The following is a 25,662-nucleotide window of genomic DNA, read 5'->3' as shown; positions in this document are numbered from 1 at the left end:
TAAACAAATCACATATAGGATAATTGAGAAAGGATTAACATTGCTTAAAGTCATCATGATAAGAACTGATTGACATAGCTTAAAGTCATCATGATAAGAACAGATTGACATTGCTTAAAGTCATCATGATAAGAACTGATTGACATTGCTTAAAGTCATCCTGATAAGAGTTACTTCCTTGTGTATACAGTTGTGTAGGTCCAAGGTCAGGTCCAAGGTCATTGATCCCACAGTCGGTCCCCAACAAGTGATGTGTTCAAGATAAACAAAGACAAACTCAGGTCAGTTGATGGCAAACTCACAGCAGGCTATTCAAGTGAAATGGCAACTCTAGTGGAGGTAACAGAAGTGCATAAAACTGACAGTCACAGAGGGGACTACTCTGAGGAGCAGGCCCAGAACTCAGTGGTGAATCCAATAGTGTTACAAGAATTCTAAATTTATAACTTTAGGGAATCCTTAACTCCTATCACAGGAAAGAAATGTTATCTAGAGTCAATTGAATGGGTGTTCCTGAATATCTTGAAGTTAGGTTTAATTCTAATTCTTTGTGTTTGTAACAAATGTAGCAACATATTGTTCTCAGAGATTGCAGGTGGTTTTTTTTTCTAAAAATTATTCTGACCTCTTCCCTTAATGTGTTTCCTGGTGAAGCCATCAATAGCTACAAATCAAGTCTTAGGATATCTAGCTAGAAAGTACTGACTGTGTTGAGGTACAGTATGGATGAGTCACCAAATAACCTTTAGGTATTGGATAGTGTATTGCACCCAGGACCAGGAAAACTTGACTAAGAATATATCTTTATTTATTTATTTTTGTCAGGATGATTTACTGAGGAGTAAGGTAGTGGGTACATTTCTTGTCTAACATTGCTATCCCCTCCCATGTTTTCCCCCACTTTCCCTCCTCCCAAACCTCCCACCCTCCAAGCTGTATGGTTCATTTCCAACACATTGTCTTGTGTGTATTGTTGTTGCATTGGCTTACCCTTGGTCCTTTGTCTCACCATTTTGTTGTTTCCCTTCCCTCCCTTAATTCAAATAAATGTATATACAATATACCAGATAGAAAAGTCAGATACAGTGACAATCTTGAGCATAACTTTAAATTAATCAAACAGAAAAATAGAAAAAAAAAGGATTGGCTGGCACAGGAACTCTTCTGTGACCTAGATTCAGCACCCTTGAAGAACATTAATGCATTGTTGGAATGTCTACCAAAAAGTTGGCACTAGTAATGGTCAAATTAAATTAGAAAGCAGTATCAACATTAATTAGGAGAATATTAAGAAATATTTCTTAATTAAGAAATGAAAGAAAATGTTTAGAGATTCGAGTATATAAGATTACATTTATTATACCAAACTACCCACCAAATAACTACATTTCCTAAGTGTCCTAACTATACTCCTTTAAGAAAAGTTGTTTGGAGAGAAGAAACAGAAAAAGGAAAACTCAGGAATAAAAGGAAGACTGTCCCCTGGATGCCAATACTGATGATAGTAAATGTTTTGAGAACTGTGACTCCTGTTATCATGTGAATCATAGGATGACAAAAGGATGAGTCAAGGTGGCAGCCTTTATCCATAGACCCAATGTTACTGCATTTACTACTCTGTACAGCATAATTCAAATGCCAACAAGGGGGCTTTTTTCCACAAGAATTTATAGTGGTGTCTAACAAAACACAATATTCTTCAGAATCAGGTAAGCATATAACCAACAGGTAGAGTAATACAAGCATATGTGTGTGTATGTGTGTGTATCTGTGTGTCTGTGTGTGTACCTGATGTTAAATACCCCGGTTCAGGGAAAATTATTAATTCTTATAGAGATTTTAGACCTGAGTATAGACCTAAGATACAGAGGTATTTGAGGACTGATCCTGAAATATCACTGCAAGTATAAACAGCAACTCTTCACCAAATTCTCCAACATGATCTGTGTACATTGGGTCTAGAGAAGTGCCGAAATATTTGAAAATTTTTGGTAAAAGGGTCTGAGCAATACAATTTTCTATGACCCCATATCTCATTTCCATTACCCATCATAAAGCACAAGCACCTTATCAAATTCCCTAGTTACTGAATTTTTTGACATGGATATTCTTTTAGGCAGGATATTCCAGCATATATTCCAGTTTTTGCCAAGTTTATAATACTCTCCTACTTTATGTCTTGGGAAACATTCCTTCCACTTCACAACCCGGCATAGAATTCTTAAAAGATAGAAATGTAAGAAATCTTTCCAGTAGGCAGAAATTGTGTAATAAATCTGGTGTTCTGTGTTATAAAGAGAAATGAATTGCCTCTGGTAACAGCAAACCAGATTTCTTGCGAATGGAATTCAGTTGGTTCAGTGGCTAGGAAAGCGCAACAATAAAACAGAAAATCTAGTAAAACACAAGCGGATAAACTCTTCTGAGTGACACACACTGTTCAGATTTAGCCTTTTGCATTGTTGCCAGAGAGAAATCACATTGCATAGGAGAAAATAAATAAACAGGGTAGCAAGATGACTTAGTCATCCTAACAGTGGTGGGAGCCTATTATCCTAGCTACTTGGGAGACTTGAGGACAAGAACAGCACAATTCCAGACCAGTTGGGACAAAAATATCCATGAGCCTTCTTAAATCTCAACAGAAGATGCTTGGTGTAGGTACATATGTTTGTCCTCCCAGCTCAAATAGGAAACCAGAAATAGGTTGACCACTACTCAGATATGTGTCTTGACAGGTAATAAAAATTTATCTCAAAATTTACCAGGATACATAGGGCTGAAAGCATGGCTCAGCATTTGAGTAACTTCCTGGATAGCATGAGGCACTGAGTTCAGTTCTTAATATTTCCAAATCAAAGATGACACATTTGTATACACCAACAACCTCCTACTTATCAATGCTAGTGTTCACATAATATAATAGAGAAATATATTGTTAGTGAAGGCAAAAGAGTTGCTGCTTATATATGGGTTTGAAAGTGAGCTCATATTTTAACAATGCTTGGATGTTTGACTTGTCAGAGAAGAAATGGATGTTTGGTGCTTGCTGTCTAGGTTATCGATTCTCCAGGAGAATCAATTATTTCATGGAAAGCTGATTACATTGTACCACTATCACATTGAAGCAGGCAGTACTATGTTACATATTTTCTTCTTGTACCATAACTCCTTGGTTTTGTATTTAACAGCATACCATGCATCTATCTGTCTATCATTTTATTATATATAAAACTTGTTAGACCAAATGACACATTTTGTAGAAAAGTGAATGTTACATTGAAACATATCAAAGGAATAATCATTTGTACTCTGGTATAGGTCCCGTAAAGCCGAAAGACATAGAATAGTTCAAATACCACTAAGTGCATGGCTGAATTTCCAACTTGCTCTTACAGTTGGCTAGTGTGGAAAATTGCTTGCAGATATGTTTTAACCAGTGACCATTTTCTTCTTGTGTTCTTGGTAACTAGAATATGAGTGCAGAAATGGTGAAAAGGGAGCCAAAGTGGATTGTCTCATCAGAATTTTCAGGGACTCACACAAAATATGATTGGCCCTTGAAATTTTGAGTTCAGCAGATCTAGAGTTCTGAACTTATGACTTCTACCTGGTCATCGTTATTGAGCTCCTAATACCAATAAACCAGCATATGACAAAAGAGTTACTTGTTTGGAACTGATATCAAATCAGTATGAAAAGGCAGAATTTATTTTCTGTAAAAAAATAATGTGGGGTAGGAGGAGGGAAATGGGGACAAAAACACGAGCAGGGGTGTCAATGTGTGAGAAGTGTTGTACCCTCTGTCTGGCTAATGTAACTGTGACCCCTCTATACATTACAATCAAATAAATGAAATTAAAAAATAATGTGGTATATTTGAACTCAGGAAATATATTTCATATTTATCCTGGCTATCTAAGTGATGCTTTAACTACAAACAGGCCAAAGTAAACAGGAATGCAGTAACAAAGGCTATCTAATCTTACATTTTAATTAACCAACAGAAATCTCAGTGAGAAAAAAAAACAGACTAAATGTTGTAAGATAGAGATTAATACTGTAACTTAAATCTTAGGATTTATTACACCAGAGACCTTGTTACAGTGTAATATATACTTTGAATCCTCGATCATTTTGTCCCTTCTTTCCTTCCTTCCTTCCTTCCTTCCTTCCTTCCTTCCTTCCTTCCTTCCTTCCTTCCTTCCTTCCTTCCTTTCTTCCTTCTCCATCTTCTGTTTCCTTTACTTCCTCACCATCTCCTTCTTTGCCATCACCTTTACCATCACCATATTGTTTTCCCTGTTCTGTCTCCTTTTCTTCTTGGATGAGGACTCAACCCTGGGTTTGTGCAGCCTAAGAAAATGCTCTATCATTGAGCTATATCCCACACTCTTGTTTTTTTTGTTGTTGTTGTTGTTATGTTTTGCTTTCATAAATGTTACTAGGTGTCATCCTGAAGCAACAGGACAGTGAACTTAGTTTGAAGGTTGATCGGTCTGATCACTCAAATATGCACATTTTAGCAGATCCTGTCTGGGAATTACATCATCCATTCCATTCACCTAAATTCCAATAGACCAAATCTACATCTTTGAACATAAGGATGTCCTTGGAATCTTGTGATTGTTTAACCTCAGAGGTGGAATGACTGAGAATTCATGTTTTTCTCAGGCACAACTCTTAAAATTTAAATGATGTACATAAACAATTTCTCATTTCTCAGGCACTGATGAACACAATTCTAAGCAGTGATATATAATGTAAATAGATTACTCCTTTGGGATTACGTTTAGTAAGGATATAGTCTATAGGATTTTGCTTACTACAGATAAATCTTGGTTTCCTTTTATTCCCTATATACTATTCATTACATTTGTATGCATATGTCTCCATACAGAATATATTCGTACAGTATCCACTAGTGGCATGTGATGAATTAAATGCAAATATCTAAAATAAAATAATCCTTTCACCACTGGCACCATTTCAAAAGCTTATAAGCAAAATAATTCTAGTGGCTAATATATTAGATGACACAGATTGCAGAACAGATAAATAAAAAAAAATAGAAAGGCTACCAGTATAATGGAAAGATTACCATGCTGGAACTTTCATCCAGTAGACTCTGATTCCCGTCTGGAAGAGCTTGCTACATGCTGGTTGCTCTCTGAATAAACATGAACAAATTCAAAAGGAATCTTAGCATTTTTCCTATCTGTCCAGTCTTAATGTGTCATGTTTACTTTTTTTTAATTCTTTTTTTTGCAAGTCCTGGGCTTGAACTCAGGGCCTAAGCATTGTCTTTAGGCTTTCCTCAAGGCTAGAGCTCTATCACTTAAGCCACTTCACCACTTCCAACTTTTTCTACGTATGTAGCACTGAAGAGTCAAACCTGGGTCTTCATGCATGCTAGGCAAACACTCTTACCACTAAGCCAAATTCCCAGCTTCATGTTTACTTTTTAATTAATGCTCATCCAGCTAAGTTTTGTTCTTATTTATTTGTTTGTTTGTTTGTTTGTTCGGTTGAGACCCTTGAACTCTGGGCCTCAACACTGTCCTTGAGCTCTTCTGCTCAAGGATAGCTCTCTACCACTTGAGCTACAGCATCATTTCTGGTTTTCTGGTGGTTCATTGGAGATAAGACTCTCAGGGACTTTCATGTTTGTCTGGCTTTTCAGCCTCCTCAGTAGCTAAGATTATATGCATAAGCCATTGGCACCCAGCTTGTTCTCATTTGCATACAGAAACCATAAAAATTTTAGTGAATTAAGTAGTTAAAAATACCTTGCCTTTGAAAGAATCACATATAATAAAAATAAATTATATCTGTGTTGATTACTAAACAAAATTACTTATTTTTCAATATGGCTTATATTCGAAATCTCAATAATCTCTAGAGGTGACCCAAACATGAAAACAAGAAAACACATCATTGCACACTATAGTCAATATACAATAGGGATGTCAGAAATTCAGAAATTGTTTTAATCAGAAATTCTGGTTGAAAGTGATAAGTTACAACTTGAATTAATCATTGCCACAAAGGGGGCAATGTTTTAGTCCAAGGAATATAAGAGACGGAGGAATACCCAATGTATAAGAGAGACAGAAATGCAGCTAAGCTGAGGGACATTTAGAGATATGGTTTGAAAGACAGTAGAAACCTTTTTCTATGTATGAACTGAGCTTCCATTTGTTTATTGTTACCATTTCTTCTAAATATATAAGAATACAAATGTTCCTTCCATAGAAGGAAACAGTTTTTTAAAAATAGTTTCTTTATCAAAACTGCATGTGTGTGAACGTGTGCTCGCACCCACACCCGCACACATACCTGCTTGTACTAGAACTTGAACTCCCAGCTCTCTTTCTTTCTTTCTTTCTTTCTTTCTTTCTTTCTTTCTTTCTTTCTTTCTTTCTTTCTTTCTTTCTTTCTTTTTTGTGGGTCATGGGGCTTGAACTCAGCCTGGATGCTGACCCTGAGCTCTTTGGTTCAAGGCTACCACCCTATCCCTGGGCCTAGGCATTGTCTCTGAGCTCTTCAACTCAAGGCTACCGCCCTATCCTTGAGCCAAACCGCATTTTCCATTTTCTGGAGGTTAATTGGAGATAAGAGTCTCAGGTCCTTTTGTGTGGGCTGGCTTTGAGCCTTGATCCTCAGATCTCAGCCTCCTGAGAAACTAGAAGTACAAGCATGAGCCACCACTCCTGGCACTGCTCTTCACACTGTCACTCAGCTGTATTTCACCCCCTTAAGACTTACATTTTAGAGATGAATGTATCTTGATTTGCCTAGGATGGCAAAGTTTCAAAGCATAGACTATCAAACTTCAGCTAGAAAACAAATACTGTATTCTTTTTATTAGTTTTGGTTTTGTTCTCACACTGCTACTACTAAATGATAGACCCATGATATGGTTGCTGTTGAAAAATTTATGAGCTAGAAAAAATTCTAGAAGAAAAATATTAGACCCTAGATAGCCAGCACTGGGATATAAAAGATAGCTCCTAGTTCTTATTTCAAGTTTTCATTGAGGAGTCTATACATTTTTCAATAAGGTTTAAAAATAAAGCTTGTGTCCCAGCTCTCACATTGCAGGAGCTTAGTCAGATCAGAACTATGGGGATAGATGCCCTACTGCTATTTCTTAGCTTCACTCACAAAAGAAGCCTGTTAGCATTCACCATGCACAATGAAATAATCTCATCTATTTACCCTGTACCAAAGACAGGGTTAACTATTAATTAACCCTTATTGTTGCTAGAGAGAAAACAAAAACAATATTTCTCTCTTCTTTTATTACTGAGATTATAATTCAGCAGCAGCATCCTTCCTGGGTTTCTTTTTTTAATAGACAACAACCTTTAGCAAATAGCTACAAACAACATTAATATTTTTATTGTCAATCTTTGCCCTCTCCCCTCATTGTCTTCATTCTGTCTTTCAAATCACAGTGGGTCATACAGAGGACACAGGGCTTGATGTTTAGCTTCCAGAATTACAAGCTTCACACAGTCACTGTGTATTTGCATAAAAGCAGAATTCTCTGTCAGACATTAGACACACATAGCAGCATTCACCCTGCAAACTTTATTGCTGTTCATTTCTCCTTCCTACAGTAGCTCTGTCTGGAAAGAGTAACATAAATCTCAACAGTATAAAGGAAGTATCCATAATCACTCATCAAAGAAATAAGACACTATCTTCATCTATGGTATACATCAGTGATGTGGCATGTGTTAAACATTTTCTGATTTTTAGAACGAAGCATGATAAAAAATCTGATTGAATGTTTGAACTATATATCTAAAAGGATAAAACCGGAAGGCAAAGAAAAAATATATAGATCTTTTAATTCAGCTGTGGATGCTATGCCACCAGTGCTGTCAAAATGGCTAGGTACAAATGTAGCAGCATAATGAAAATGCTTTGACAGATAGAGACCCCATATATTTTACAAGAGACTGACACAACACATACCTCATATACAATGTGTTCACATTCCAAGACCTGGTATGTGGCTTGCTGAAGCAGCTAATGGGTTACTCCATGTTCTAAGATTTACACTAAGCTTTTTCTTTTCAATTTTCTTTGGACTGCAGGAGTTACTGATGCTTATTGAACTCAGTGGCTCAATAAACAACTTTGCTATCTCAAAAAATACACCCTCTTTGCTAGCAAGATGTTTGGAGTCATTCCAAAAATGGAAGAAAAAAATCAAAGAAAAGAAAAAGAAACTCTAGTCAATGGAAAGAAGGAGCCACATTGAAAAGTATGCACTCTTATTTTCACTCAGGTCATAAATCATTATCCACTCTGGCGTTGATTAATTGGTCTTCCTCAAATCCTACAGAATTTGTATGAAAATCCAGGATAAAGGGCGATTACACTATTAGCAGCAGACAGAAATGGGTACTGTTTCAAAATGTTTCCTGGAGATAACCATGCATAGACAGAAATGTGCCACATTTGAAACAGCATTTTAGTTATTTACATTTTTAAGTGATTTAGTTCCCTTTGTCAAAGTCTTCATTCATTCCTTTTCTTATCTCAGGTCTACAACCAAGCCAGAGAAGGTGAGGATGACATGCTCTACATATTCCACCTGTCAGGGTGATACCAGGGCACTATGGGCCCTTTGAAAATTTCTGTGTGCTGATGTTTCATTCTTCAGGGTTCATTGCTAATGATCAAGTTTTGCATTGGTAATTGAAGCAAACATTACAAGTGGGCTAAAACAACTATCTGAATGTCACATGTGGTCAGTCTCATGCGGATTAGTCTCCAAGTTGTAACAATAGCTTCATTTTGAAAATTAATAAGCTATCATTTGAGAACTAATTTGCTTTCTGACTCCAGCTTTCTCCTTTCTTCATTCACTCCTCATGGAGTGCATTTAATTTTTTCTTTTCCTTGTTTCTTTTAAAGAAGACTCATCATTGCACTTTACAGTACAACAGTCACTATTCTATGTGATGCACAAGTTTGATAAAAGAAGAGCTATCGCTACTTATCTATAAAATTAAAAGTAAAGAAACGAGGCACAATAAAAAAAAGGCTAGCAGATAGCAGCCAAAATTTTAGATAGAGACCTACGAATATACCACTAACTAGATAGGTGACAAAGTTAATTTTATACATGAAAGACTAAAGAGATGACATTTGTGGGCTGGAAAATTATTTAATACATCTTGATCCTTGGAGAAATGAAGATGTTGGATTAGAAACTTTTTGGCATTGGATATGGTAGTTCATATTGGTAATCTCAGATACTTCAGAAGCAAAGGGAGAGGCAGCCTAGGTAAAAATTTGGGGAGCATGTCCTCTAAATTCATGATATAAATGTGATGATATTCGCCTATTTGCCTAGCAGTGTAGAATGCAATAGGTTGGAGAATTCCAGTCCAAGCAAGCCCTCAGAAAAATCACAAGACTACCAAAATAAAAAGTTCAAGCTAAATGACATAGGGATAGGTCTGAAGTGGTAGAGTACCTTCTTTGCAAGTATAAGACCCAGAGCACCCAGTGATATTTGTCTACATAAATCAGAAGAGGCTGTGTAACAAAATATTTTAACTGAGAAAGAAAAGAGAACAGGAAGCCGTGGAAGAATGATGGCTTCCCCTAACTCCTCCTCTACTTGGTGGTTAACAGTTTGAAAAATGTTCAAGGGGTAGGCAGAAGGTGTTGTTTTTCAGTATCTTCCTTCAAGTGTATATCTCAGAGCTCTAATTTCTCTCCTTACTCTGTTGTACACTCATTGGATATTCTCTAGGCGTGGCAGCTTGCTTTCTTTGGAAGTTCAGATGGACAAGTCTGTGGGGTGATTGAGATCCTGTCTAGACCCAGGAAGAAAAGCACTTGATGGCCTTATACAAAAAAAAAAATGAAATAATGCCCCTTCTAAAGTGCAAGCAGCCTTGAAATGTACAAATGACCCTTGAGTGGCCCCTGACTCAGCCCATGGAGAGTACTAACTGTAATTCCAGGAACTGCAAATAACTCAAGCTAGTTTTCTTCACTCTGAGTGGTAATGGTGATTAAGCTCTGTGACCAAAGTATGTGGAGGAAGGTTTGGCTTATTAAGTTGTATTATCAAATTAGTGTGGAGAAAATACACTACTATTATTATATAATCATGGCTGAAAAAATGAGGACATGTTAAACTGAAAATCTAATGACTGACTTAAATCTTCAAACAAATATTTTGTTAAATAATGAAGAAAAACTTAAATTAACTACAAGTGTTAAATGGGGCCTGGGTCACAAGAAACAGAGAAGCCACATCTGGAGAGGTCAAACTGTGAGGCTTTATTGGAAAGCCAGTGACTGAAGGTGGATGATGGTCTCTAGATTTGTAGTCTAGAATAGAGATAAAATAAAGCTTTTAAAGACAAAAAAAAGAAAGAAAAAAGAAAAAACAACCTTCCCCCCACATCTTTGGAGACTAAAGCCAAACAGAAGCAAACCATGTAAGGAAAACCCGGTACAATAAAACTTTCTATCTAGGGCAATACTCAGAAAACTTTCCATATACTGGAATACTCAGCCTAGCAAATCAAACTCTTTAGGTAAACAGTCAGAGGCCAGCATTCTCTGTAACAAATCTCTCCTGGGACTAAACAACATGACATCTGGGATTCAAAGGATGGCCTGTCTCACCTCTAGGTCTTTCAAGGCTGAAGTGTGATCTAGTTAGCACCTTCATCAGAATATTTTGATTCTTTCCCTAAAAATTACATATTCCTAGAAAAATATCAGAGTACCTATCTGGTTTGAGATTTAGTTTTGTCATTTGTAAATACTTGTTTTGAATTGATATTCTTAGAATATTACAGCTTTTTGAAATTCTAGTTATCTTACTCATTTAGTTTTCCACAATCATATCAGTTCTGTTTTATGGTTTAAAGACTCTGCAAAACTACCTCAAGGTCAGAGAGTTAGTAATTGTCAGAGCTTGGAATCAAATCAAAGTCTGTTTATTTGTTTTGCTCCCTGCTAATATCTCATAGGAAGATGAAACACCTGAGGGGTGCTGGGAATGGTTTGCTTACCAAAATAATTCTCTTTGGCCTTGCCTCAGAGTATGAAATCCTCAGCATTTTCCAGTTCTTTCATTAAGGCAGCTGTTCAAATGCAAATTATATCTGGGAAGGTTGTCACATTAGTAGCTACTACCAGCTATTAGCTCCTAAACACAAATCAGTGTTCTTGTTCTCTATACTAGAAAGGACTGACTCTGAAGGAATCATCAGAAGGAACATTTTGAACCAAGAATAGGTGGTTTGGGAAATGTTTGGAGCATACGGATGCTGTCATCGTGAGAGCCTTGGACGAGTGACAGACCCCCAAGTTCAGGGCATGGTAAGTGAAGGGTACAAAAGAGGCAGTCTAAAAATATTATTAGAAGGGCTGATAAAAGCAAAAATGGCCTGCTTTACATTTTTGCATACAGCCATTTGAAATTCTGCCATCCATTTTGAATAAGCTTCAATTGTTGGAATAAACCTCAGGAAATTGCCCTCCCCTTTGTATGTGTTTTGTATGTTAAATATGAAGAATTAATTCGAGACTGCCAAACCAAATTCACATAAGGTCTCAGCATGAGCTCACATTTGACAATCATTAACATTTTAACCTATTCTTCAATTATTTAGTGAATAAATATAGTACAACCGAGCCCTTCTTCAGCTTTACCTTCATATGTAGTGCAAAATATGACATCAAAAGGTATCACATAATCATCTTATTACATTGATGTGTGGTGAAAATGGAGTAATATTAGAAAGAAACAGGTCAAGTTTGATAGTTCTTTCTGTATATTGCCCCTAAGAATAGACTTTACATATCAATAAAATAATTCCAAATATGTATGTATGTATGTATGCATATATATAATGCACGTACATATATATAATTACTTGCTAAATTTAAAAAATATATGATAGAGGTATTTGGCCATAGTTGTTACTGCCAATGCCTAATAAATTTGTTATAAAATGTCATGCAATTAAAAAATATCATTACATAGGATTGGGTTGCCAATAAAAAGGCTGGAGCTTTTCCTGAAACACTAGGTGAACAATAACACTTGAAAATGAAAACACTGGCAAATTGCCCATCTCCTGTGGGAAAGGGAGGAAGGAGGCAGCAGCATCTTTGTAAGCAATCACACTGGAGAAGGCTGCCTTCTTCCTGGGGCATTAACAACATCTCAACAGGACTTAGAGATTTTTGTCAAGAGCCACAATTTACACAATAATTATACTCATTGGAGCAAATACTGATCCAAAATTGCCTCCTCCTTCTTTCTCTTCTCCCTAAGCAAACGTGTGTCCATATCCTCAAGTTATTTTAAAAGATTAGTTCATTAATGCATTCATTTGACAAACAGTAGCTTTTCAGTGCGCCTGTGATTTCTTTTTCAAAGCAATCAAATCATAGAGATGATTCCTTTCTATTTCAGTACAAAAGAAAAAGGGTTGGCATACCTAGACATCTCTCTTTTATATTCTGAAGGAAACAGATACTTTTGAAAATGTGGTTATGTTTCTAATCATAATTTATTAGGGAGTATAAAATCAACAGCAAGAAGAGGCAACTTGGATTTATGTGGAAATGGTAAAGATTATATTGTGCATTTTATAAGTCAAAGGTAGCTTTTCCAGGCTATTAGTCACTGGGTTTTCAAGGACAGATGTAAAGCTATCATTTTTCCAGTTGAATAAGATGTTGGGGAGAAGCCCATTTGCTATAGCTGCTGCTGATAGACTGTTGCTTTTCAGCAGCATTCACGTGTGTCTATTTGTCTTGACAACATGGAAATTCAGTGGACCTATGATCGGCTCTGGCCTTCCTAGAGTCATGAAAGAGAAGTCATTTTAGTCTACCACATGGCTCAAACCATTGATGTCCAAGCTCATTATGCATTATTAACTTCTATATGGTGTTGGGACACCAGATAGATCCTGCTAAGAAGCAGAGAGAGAAAAACAGGATCAGTGGGGTACTGTAATCAGGTAGAGGAGGAACTAAACAGCCTGGTGAATGACCTCCAGATGGTGATGAAAAAAAGATGATCTCCAGTGGAGATGTTACACAAACTCCTGGCGGGGAAGCTCATGGGCCATGCTGAGAAGGGAGTCAAAGAAGAAGAGAGAGCATCTAATTTTCCCTTCTAGGTAGAGATCAGGTCAAAATCTTCCTAGGGGAATCTTTCCCTTCCTTGAAGGAAAAGAAGTTTGTTGATTATCTATGGATTTTTCTTCACTCATGACCTATGTATCCATTTTATGTATGTTGCTACTTCTATATTAAATAGTGGGCTCTCTTGTTTCTTCAGTGGGGGAAAGAATACCTAATTTGCATGCTAGAATTCTCATGTTGAGGCAAATTGTCTTCATAGAAGTGATTCTATTTCTTTTTGGGGGAAGTCATTACAAAGACTCCATTTGTATATATGAGATTTTTGTTTCCACTCTTAAGTTCATCTTATCATGGGCTGTGAAAATGAAATTAGTTGGTTTAATTTTAAAATGCTATACAATGGCTAATTATTTCATCACTTTATTGATATTGAAGTTCATGGATTATGTAATATACTATAAAATGATGGGCAACTGTTTAGTATTTGACCACCAATACTCTCCAGATTGTTCTTTATGGTAATAATGAGACCTGTCAAAATATAGATAAGATAAATTAAGCATAGTAGCTTTCTCTTAACCTATCCTAACCCAAAGAAAAGAGTAAATAGTTGCTAGGGAAATTTTAGGAGAAGAACAAAATTTCTATTTGATCTTATATATTAATTATTTACTTTTGTTACCTGAAGGTCTCACATTATCTGTTCTGTCCAATTAAACACACACACAACTGTGTGTAAACATATGAATGAAAACATTAAAATACATTCAATAGAATACAAGTTGAAACCTGTGGTTTAGAATTCAGGCTGTCCCATAATAAGAATAGACCTCTGTAAAGTTTATAGACATATTAGTAGATATACCTTTGACAGTCTATTTGTCACATTAACTATGGTTAAAAAAAGACATGTCAGAATGAATGATGAAGATAAAACTTTATGTTTCTTGTAAACAAAACTAGTTTTTCCCATGCCCACAATGTACACATATTAATCACAACCTATACATATTAATACCCCTCCAAAATAATTAGGGAGGGGTGTGTGTGTGTGTGTGTGTGTGTGTGTGTGTGTGTGTGCTGAGAGACACACAGTTGAAGCAATAAAGCAAGGGTAATCACTTTAGACAATTTTAGAACTTGACTGGCTTGGAAGAAATAATACAAGAGTGCCATATTAACAAACAATACTAAGTAGACATATTTACAAAATTGTGACCATGAATACTTCCTTTCTCATGTAACTAGCCTTTAACTGGCATTGTTTAACTCTCCACAAATGGTCTTCCCTAAGTAATCAAAGATCTTATCCTTCTTCTTACTTCTCTAAAAAGTTATTCTTTGTTGAAGATACAAAGCCTCCTCTTTGAAGGCTTCCTTATTTCCTGACTAGATCTCGTGCATAAATGACATATGCAAGTACACAAATTTGTTCTTCATCTGCAAATATATCTTTGTCATAAAGATTAATTTCAATAAAGAATTTATGAGGACTGAAGAAAATTACTTTGATTCTGTTTGCCTTATGTTTCTAATTCATCATTACAAATGTTCAATTGTTAATTTATTAAGGGCAAATATTTTCTTACTTATCATCAAGTCTTTTTTTGATATTTTTATTGTATTTAATAAAAGGGTTACATGATATTTGCCAGATAGAAGGTGCATACATTGATACCCTTCCACATGTCTTGGTCCCCATTACCCTCCCCCCCATCCCCCCTCTTGGTTTTCCCCCCTTCCCTGTCCAATTTCAAGTAACCAAATATAAATGTATCCAATATATCAGATAACAAAGTGAGATATTGTGACAATATGAGATAACAAAGGAACAGCAAAAGAGATGAGAGATAACATAGAGCCTTAAGGACAGCAATCATTCATTATATGGCTTTTGTTTCAATATCCTAGAGTCTTTGTTCTTGGCAAAGCACATATAAGAATCTGTCCCTTAATAGTTATGGGATATAAATGAGAAGATGAAAGAATCGCAGCCCACAGTCCTGAAATCTGTTTTTTTTTTTACCTGTAAAAGAAATTTGACCCCCTCTAGTAGGACTGATGAAACATTCTTTATCTGTAACTTCTCAGAAGTGATTCTGTGGCAAACAGGGGCAGCGCCCGAAAATGTGGAGCCTAGATTTAGTCATTATTGTGTATAGCTCCTTAATACCAGTTTAAGGAATGCTGCATCTGGAAAGAGGGTGAGAGGATGCTGAACTAAATGTCCCCTGCCTCTAAATTTCTGCTATCTCCAACATTCCAAAACTATATATATATATATATATATATATATACACATACACACACATACACATATATATATATTCAGTTGTAACTTGGTTAGATACAGAGAGTATCATTGATGTTTAATAATTTCAGTAACAGGAATATTATTACAGTAAGGTGCTACAAATGAAATGTACTATTCCTTAATAACTGGAATCAAAGAATCTGAATAGGTTTTTATTTGATTTAGCTTTAAGGAATTGTAGGGCTATACAGCAAGCTTGGAATAATCTGCTTCAGATCATTCCAGAAAGTTCAGTGTGTTCAAGTAGAGAGATTTTGGTCTCTGTAATGGGTATAGATTAGTGTTGTCACTAGCACAGCCTATAAATACTTCAGCTTAGAATTATAGAAGAGTAGAAGGTCATGTGCTGAAATTTTTCAGCATACAACCCACCAAAAGAGTTTCAGAGTTTTTCCTTGTGCTTTCTATATGAGACTATTTACATTTTTGACACACATTGTGTCAGTCAAGTGGGAGAAGATAGACATGAGGGGCCTCAGGTCTCTATATACCATTTAGGAGGGAGCCACCAGCTGTGGCAATGAAAATGTAAGGGAAGAATGAAGTCTTTTCAAAAGAACTCTTTGAAACATAAAAGAAAAATTACAGTGTGCCTTGTTATTTGATTGTGTCCTGTACAAAGTGAAGTGACACCGACTAGAATCTCTGGCCTTGTAGCCCATATGCCTTCCAGATGATCTAAATTACTGAGGCTTGAAATGAGAAAACTTAGGCCTTGTCTTGTATGTAGGGAGGATGTAAGTAAACCATTGGTTGTTTTCAATCACATTTCTGTATGTGTCCCTCAGTCAGTTTTACTCACTATCAGCAACAACTGATAGGAACCATATAGTCTTGACTCTTGCTGAGCCTTGTCAGTTGCATACTCAATTGAAACATGTAAACAATTGAAACAATTGTACTAATATGTTTCTGAGGATCATCATAATATTAACAGTGCGGCTCAATGGTGTCATTTAGAAGGTTGCCAATGAGATTCACAATCTTTCTCAGAATGTCACCAGTTGTGAATTTGGGGCTGCACATAATGAAATGCTTCTAGTTGAATCTTCTTTCAGTCCCTGTGTCTCCTAAGTACAATGTATAGCAAAAAGAAATAAATCCTCCCCAGTAAGTCAGTGCTTCTGAACAAGAAGAACTACAACAGTTGATTTTGACTCAGTATGGGTCATTCATAAGGTGAAGACTGATCTGGGTTACTAAATCCTATATTCCATCTAAACTTTCACTACAACTAGATAAGATTAGTTGTGAATCTCATTGTTATTCATTGTTTTTTTTTCTATTATAAACTCAGTAGTACTATGTAAATCTGGCATCATTGCTATTTTTCAATAAAAATGTGTGAAGAGTAGGTAAAAACCCTTCTTAAGTGGCCCAAAGCCAATGTATGGTGTCAAAGTTTCCCAAACCCTTTGTACTTCCTATCCTCTGGATTGATTATTTAAAATATACCATGTAGAGCCTTTCTTATATTTACAGATTCCAGTCTCTAAATGGGCCTGAAGCTTTGTAGTGACAAAAGAGTATCACCAAGTATATAGAGTTTTATGCTTTTAAAATACTGACTTATGATCTAGATAGGGACCAGCATAAGACAAATATATGAATATATATACATATATATTGTATAATAAAGCATATCTATGTATATATACATTAAGTCCAATAGTACAATATATTTGATATTTTCTTTAAATGTTGCTTTGTTAACTGAATTCTCAATGTACTAATGATTAGCATTACTATACTTTAGATTACTACATTTCAGATAATAAAATCAAGAAGCAGTAAAATAATATGTTTTTATCATTAGTGACACATCTGGGAATAAAACAAAACTGATTTTTAAAATACTTTGCTGTAAAGAAATGTTTGTCTCTTTAAAAAATTAGGACACAAATATAAAATGTAGATTGAAAATACAAACATATTTTTATTGAAATAATAGTGCTTACTCTAAAAATCTCTTTGTATATGCTAAAGCCCCAAAGTAAAGAGATATGAAAAAGGATTTCATTTTTATTTACATAAATTTATTATCACTGATCATTAGTGATATGACATGGTACATATACAAGAATAAGTCTGGTACAAGTAAAATGAACAAATAAACAGAAGGATACAAACCATATATACCCAATGAAATAACACAAAACTGTGACTTTGGTACTGCTGCAAAACAAAATGTGGATAGGCCAGGTCATTTCTACTATCTGCTTCTGTCCTAGAAGTTATTGTCAAAAAATAACTTGAAGAATAAGCTTACAATAATTTAATGCTAAATAACTTATTAAATTTTAGTAACTAAAATACTTACTAAAATGTGTCCTTTGGGAAATGGGGACCATGTCATGAGAAAGGATATCAATGTTCGTGAAGTAATGCACCTTTTATCTGGTGAGTATAATGTAACCCTTCTATTAATCACAATAAAAATATTTAAAAAAAAGAAACAGCTTTTAGAAAAAAAAAAACAAAAAAACTCAAAAAAAAGTTATTTATGGGGCTGGGTGTTTGGCCTAGTGGTAGAGTGCTTGACTAGCATGCATGGATACCCAGATTTGATTCCTCAGTGACAAATATATAGAAAAAAGCTGGAAATGGTGCTATGGCTCAAGCAGCAGAGCTCTAGCCTTGAGAAAGCCCAATGACAGTGCTCAGGCACTGTCAAAACCCAGGACTGTCAAAAATAAGTTTTATATGTATATGTATATGTATACATGTGTGTATATTTTATTTTTGTCAATTATGGGGCTTGAACTCAGGGCCTGGGCATTGTCACTGTTCTCTTTCACTCAAGGATAATGCTCTGCCAGTTTGAGCCACAGCACCACTTCTGGTTTTCTGATGGTTAACTGGAGATAAAAATTTAACAGACTTTTTCCTGCCTGGGCTGGTTTCAAATTTTGATACTCAGATTTCAGCCATCTTATTAGGTAGAATTATAAGAATGTGCCACTGACATCTAGCTAAAAAATATACTTTATCCTGTAAACAAGTCATATCAACTCTTCATTTTCTTCACATGAAGAAATCATTGTTATACATTATGTAGTATAGCTGTTGTCCAGCAGAATGTGAGGCATACTGATTATTATTATTATTATTATTATTATTATTATTATTGCCAGTCCTGGGGCCCAGACTCAGGGCCTGGGCACTGTCATTGGGTTTTCCTCAAGGCTTGTGCTCCACCACTTGAGCCACAGTACCATTTCCAGCTTTTCTATGTATGCGGTTCAAAGGAATGGAACCTGGGTCTTCACGTGTGCTAGGCAAGCACTCTACCAGTAGGCTAAACTCCTGGCTCCAAGGCATGCTGATTTTTAGGGAAGAATTCAACTCTTTTGAAAATTTCCCCTAAGGTACACATCTAAACTCCACGAAATGACTAAACAGGAACATTATTGGGAGAATACATACATATATACATATATATATACAATCATAGCAGAGCATGTGCTCATAGGCATGCATTTTTTATGAATTATCTCTACAAAGGAGATTTTGTAAATGCAGATTAATAAGGAGAGTCATGAGTGGGAGAGGGGTATCAGAATAACATGGTTTTTCAAGGTCTTGTCAATTTTGGTATGGATCCTTTGATTTGATAATATTTTCTAGATTCTATTTCTAATTGACAGCTTATAAAAAGTTAACACAAGCCAGATCATTGACATTGTTTTTAAGAATTGGAAGACTCTAAAACCATGAATTTGGCAACTCATCTGTGAATTATTTCTGCACCTGCACAATTCCTTTCTAAATGATGTATTTGGAGGCCTAATGCCATGCCTCAAGGGTAGATCAAGGTGTGCCCTGGCAGCAACTGTCTGAGCAAATTTCCCAGCACCTGCAAATATTAATTGTTGGTTGAATTTGGACAGCTGAGGAGGCAAGTCTTCGGGTTTTCTTCTGCTGTTTTTCATGTCGTTCCAATCATAATTACAGGAAACTTGATGACATTTGACATTAATAAATTCAAATGCACTTTAAGTTAGCGTTAGTTACTACAACACTGAAGAAAGGAAGTCATGTCCTTTAATGTGTAATTAAAATGAAAATTTGCTTTAAAGATTTACTTATCAAAGAGAAATAAAACAACCCTACTGTGTTAAATGGCAATTAGGGTATTATGTATACAAAGGAATTAAATACTAAAATTTACATTAAGTCCCTGACTAACATTGAAAATGCCTTCAAGTTGGCAAGCAGACAAGTTGTGGAAACCATAAGCAACTTGTATAAGACTAGAAATATGACATTTGCTTCCCTGGATTGTGTGGGAACTTAGTGCTTGCTAAGAGAATACATATTCAGAGATAGAAACAGATTTTACCTAAATCTATAATCATTTTTATTGTCAGCACTCAACACATTGGGTCTCTTGAACTAGAAAAATCATAAATTCTTGATGAATGAATGTATTAACTCAATAAAAGAATGTTCACCCTCTTTCTTGAAGATGATGTAATCCCTAAATGCACAAAACTATGAAGTTTTTCTCAAACTTTAACATTAAAATATTTCTCAACTTTTGCCTATGATTAAAGTTGAGTTACCAAATTTATTTATATCGATATTTAAATATTGTCTATCATTTAGGAACAAAGAGAAGACTCCTCTGAAGGGAACTAGTTTGGGGAGGCCTTGTATATTCTTCCACCAATGAAAAACTTTCCTCCCATTTTGTAATAAAACTGAGAATTGAAAGATGTGGCGTAGATTGCCAATTGACATACTTACTTTAAGTAGAAAAACTATATAACACCATCTACTGGAGGTAAACTTAAAGTCAGGAGCATATTTGTGTGTGTGTGTGTGTGTGTGTGTGCATGTGCATTTGTGTGCATGTGTGTGTGTGTGTGCATGTGCGTGTGTGACTGTACTGGGACTATATGTTGTTTCTTAGCTTTTTGGATCAAGGTTGGTATTCTACTACTTGAACCATAATTCTAATTTGGCTGTTTGTGGTTAGTTGGAGATAAGAGTATCATGAAATTTTCTGTCCAGTCTTTGAAGTTTTATCCAGCACAAGAAAAGCACATTTTCAAGTTTTTGTTGCTTTTTTTTCTTTCATTTGTCTTTCTTCATTTTTATTTTCCTGGGATTATACTCATAAGTAGTGTATTCTAAGACATCATGTAGTTCCAATTTCAGATCATGCAAAATTGAGTAGAAAACTGTTGGAGGAAAATGAGTTGAGGGTTTTTGTTTGCAGGCTACAGCCTTGCTAAAGTCACACTGTCATGCTATCCTTATCCTTTAGCTTTCCTTGTTGGCTCCACTGTCTGCTTCTTCCAGTATCCCTTCAAGCCTATGGAGGTTCTAAAATTCTTCACAGTATCTTACAGCTTTCTATTAATCCTTCCTACATATCCATTATGTTGATGATTTGTTGATATCCCACTTCCAAAGGTTTACATTGATCCAGAGAACATAATTTGTGAGTTGGAAATTGGCATACTGGTAATAACAATGAAGGTCAGCAAAGTTTATAAAATGTAGGTTCCCAGTATAGGATTTGGCCCAGTAGACTCAGGGATTATAAATATATATAAAAATAAAAATCTGCAAACATAAACACTCAGTTTAGAATCTGAATAGATGAAAGAGAGCTGTCATCAAGCCCCTTATTATCAGTACAGCTGAAATCATTTTCATTCCTTAAGTCTTAGTATCCATGTTATATCTGCTACATAGTTATAAAACTTAATGTTAGGAAGCACATGTAACTACCTCATTTTCTCAGAGCAGAGTGATGAAGGATTTTATAAGAACAGATATAAATGTTGAACATTCATAAAACTGAACTAATATATGGAAGGGATTACAACTTAAATTGATGAAGTAGAAAACACTGACCATACATAGTGTTTGAATAGAGAATAAAATCAGTGCTTTTTCATGATATACCATCTTATGATTTCACATTATAAATGTTTGCTTAAATGATACCCTGAGACCCCATGGTTCAATTTTATTTCATTTCTAACATTGAATTAATTTTTTGGTCATTATTAAAATAACTTTAAATTAACAGTACAACAATGAGACATTTCCATGCCAGGCACTGCTGGTTCATGCCTAAAATCAATCATAGCTATTCAGGAGGTTGAGATCTGAGTATTTGAAAACAACCTGGACAAAAATATCCCCAAGATTCTTATTTCCAATTAACCATTAGAAATCAGAAATGCCATGGGATAACTCAAGTGGAATGCCAGGTTGATGAATAAAGCCCACTGAAAGCATGATGCCCTGGGTTCAAGCTCTAGAACCAGTACAAAAGAAAATTTAAAAAGCAAAGACAAGGATTTTTCCACAATCATTATGGTTCAAGTTATTTTCTTATATGCTTTAGCATGTACCCTTAACTGCAAAAACAAACAAATGAGCAAAATGCTCATTTTTCCAAAGGAAGTCAAGTAGGAAGATAGCCACATTATAACAATGCTAAAACCTGGAGCAAAGTGCTGTCCAAAGTTGAGGTTTGGAGCCGGTAACTCTGGTTCCAAAATGCTTTGCCTCTCTCATTTTTCAGATAACACTGAATTGCACCAAACCAGCTATTTGTGGTTTGCATGCACAAAATAGCTGAACTTGCAGCTATTACTACAGACACTTGAATCCTCTTTCTTATCTGAGACTGGTCCTGAAAGGACATTTATCAACTGTTCCTCATTTCCTCGGTTCACATGTTGAAGTTTTGCTGACACACACTGTAGAATTGAAATCAGCTTCAATATCCTACACATTTTTAGCATAGAAAAGCAAGCACATTTCATCTGTGTCACTGCATCAGTAGTAAACATATTCAATAATACCAATTGCTGACTGAAACACTTCCATGATCTGGAAAAAAAAAAAACAGACAGCCTCCCAGAAACAATGTCTTCTGTAACTGTGAGAATATGGTATTCATTAGAGTATAGTGTAAGCATGTTCAGTGAACAGTAACAATACAGCTAACAGGTTTACTATGTTAAGAATATTTTAGAAAGCATGTGCCAAACATATAATCGAATGCTTCTAGGAAAGTTTCTTTTATGAAATTATTGACTACCTATGGAGAGCTTTATTTAAGTATTCCTTAACCCTTCTTATAATATTTTCGCGGTATCTGCTCTTTCCTCAAGGTCTTTGATCCTTTTGGGGTTGGTTCTGGTGCAAAGTGATATATAAGAATAAAACTTCGGTTTTCTACGTGCATATAGCCAATTCTGCCAGGGCCATTTGTTGAAAAGGCTATCTTTCTTTCATCTGATAATTTTGGCTTCCTTATTCCAGACGAGGTGGCCGCGTGCTCATGGGATCAGGTCTGGGTCTTCACTTATATTCCATTGATCCTCAGGCCTGTTCATGTGCCAGTGTCAAGCTGTTCATTTTGGCTTCTTGTACTTAAAAGCAAATATTTCTAAGTAAAGTAGCAATTTCTGTTTGTAATATGTGTATGTGGCCTGATGTTGATGTGCCAGAGTCAAGCCCTTTTAATAACTACAGCTTTGTACTAGAGTCTGGAGGTTGGCATTCATATTCCCTCAGCACTGTTTATCTTGCTAAGTACTACTTTTGCTATTTAGGGGTTTTCTATTATTCTATATGAATATTTGGATTGCTTCTTCTGTTTCATTAAAGAAAGTTGCTGGGATATTGATGAGTATTGCATTGAATTTGTAGATAGGTTTGGCCAGTATTGATATTTTCATGATGTTAATATTTCCAATCCAGGAGCATGGGAGATTTCACTACTTCCTTAGATCTACCTTCATTTCTTATTTCAGGTTTTTAAAGTTTTCATCATAGAGATTCTTCACCTCTCTCCCTCTTTGCAGATGAAATGATCCTGTATTTAAAAAACCCCATAGACTCCTCTCCCATGTTACATAAACTGATCTACAACTTGGGCAAAGTAGCAGAGTATAAAATTAACCCACATAGGCCAGGAGTTTGGCCTAGTGGTAGAGTGCTTGTCTAGCATGCACAAAGACCTAGGTTTGATCCTCAGTAGCACATACATGGAAAAAAGCCAGAAGTGGTTCTGTGGCTTTAGTGGTAGAGACTAGCCTTGAGAAAGCCCAAGGACAGTGTTCAGGCCCTGATTTCAAGCCCCAGGACTGGCAAAAAAATACTAAAATTAACCCACAAAAATTAGAGGCTTTTCTGAATGCCAATAATGAAAGGAGTGAAGCTGAAATCAGAAAAGCAACTCCTTTATAATTACCATTTCTTTTAATTCTCTGATCTTATTCTTTTCAATGTTTCTATCTTGTAAATGCCATCAGGTATTAATTCAATCCATCACTTCTGTTTTGTATTCAGCATTCCATTCTTGCCCATTCTCCTCAGTAAATTCTTCCTTACTTTACTCTGAAGCTCCTAAGAATACGCATATCCCACATGCAAACTTATTTCTAGTTCACATGAGGAATAGATGTTGGCAGTGAAATAATACTCAGCAATTAGAAGCAATTGACTAACTGTTCACTCATCTGCATGGGAAGATGATAAAAACAAAGTGTTGAGTGCCAAGAAGAAAAGTAAGCAATAGTATGAGACAAATAACACACTAATGACCATTGTGCTGCTTAAAAATTCATGAGCTTGGAATGATACTATTTCTCAAAAGCTAAGCCTCTTTTTCTTAAAAAAAAATAATTCTTACCTACCCTAGTGTATTGCACTCTAGTCACCAACTTTTTAGTTTTCTCCTTGGCATGTTTAGTGAATTAAAAAGAAAACTTCCAGGACATCTCATGACACTAAGCATGCAAATTAAATTCATAGTGACTGACAAGGCATTGAGGTTACCTCTTGCTGATCCTAGGCTCATGTCTCCTAGACACAGTGGCTTCTTTAGTGACTGTTGCTCCAGCAAGGCATTCTTTCCATTCATCCTCTCCCTAGGAAATCTGCCTTCAAGAAGACATCCCAGGTTTTCCTCCTATAGCTTATGTGTTTCTTAAACATTTATCCAAAGCCCACTTTCAGCATACTTTTCTAGAAACTACAAGGGAGCAGGGAGTGATCAGTGAAGTAACCTAGTGATTATAGAAGAGAAAAATTCCTGGGAAAAAAAGGAGAACCTTACTTGCCATTTGGTTACAGGAATGTGGCAGAAATAACATATATAATATAGATGGGAAACTCATATAACATATTCGAAAGGCACTTTATGGTGTAAAATTAGACTGGGATGAGAAATAGTGCCTGTAGTTTGTAGAAGGATAGAGGATGTTTTAATATTTTTCAGGCTTGTCTAGAAGAGCTCCTGCTAGAACACAGAGAAGTAGAGAATAAAAGAAATTTTAAAAGTTTGGAAAATATCTAAATAGAGGAATTGGATTTTGACTGAAGGAGAAACAAGGCAACAATTTTAAGATGTCCCTCCAGGACATTGTCCTTTTTGACAATTTTCATCTTAAAAAGAAAAATTCAAGGCAGTAGTGATGGCTCATACCTGTAACCCTAGCTACATTAGGGGGCTTTGATCTGAGGATCACAGTTCAAAGACAGACTGGGTATTAAAGTGTGTGAGAATTTCATATCCAATTAACCACCAGAAAACTGGAAGTGGTGCTGTGGCTCAAAGGGGTAGACAATAACCTTCAGCTGAAGAGCTCAGAGAAAGCACTCAGGCCCAGAGTTCAAGTCCCATGACTGATAAAAATGAAGAGCTCAGGGAAAGCACTCAGGCCCAGAGTTCAAGTCCCATGACTGATAAAAAAAAAATCAATTATAAAATAAGGAAAGAAAAATTGGCTATTAATTTGTCCAAGTGGTAGAGTGATTGTCTAGCATGCACAAAGCCCTGGTTTTGATAACTTGGTATCACATCCAAAGGAAAATCAAGATGTGGTGCTGTGGCTCAAGTAGTAGAGTCTAGCCTTGAGAAAGCTCAAGGACAGTGCTCACACCCCGAGTTCAAGCCCCAGGGCTGGCAAGAAAAAAGGATCTCTTACAAAGAAAAATTGAAGTATTGAAATGAACAAATTAGTTATCTTCTATACTCTTGTAATTCTGTTCTGAAGTTCTTCTCAGACCAAGAAAAAGTTTTGAGGACTCACTGAAACTTTCTTTTTTTTATTTGACAACTAGTTCTTATGATCATTTCTCCACTGGGTTCTGTTTTACAGTTTAATGTACTCAATATTGTTTTCTTAAAATTACCACTTCTTTGTTATTTATTTTGA

This window comes from Megascapheus bottae, chromosome 1, assembly GCF_031878675.1.
Source record: "Megascapheus bottae isolate mThoBot1 chromosome 1, mThoBot2.hap1, whole genome shotgun sequence".
In the NCBI taxonomy this organism is placed as follows: domain Eukaryota; kingdom Metazoa; phylum Chordata; class Mammalia; order Rodentia; family Geomyidae; genus Megascapheus; species Megascapheus bottae.
This window is presented reverse-complemented; position numbering follows the sequence as displayed.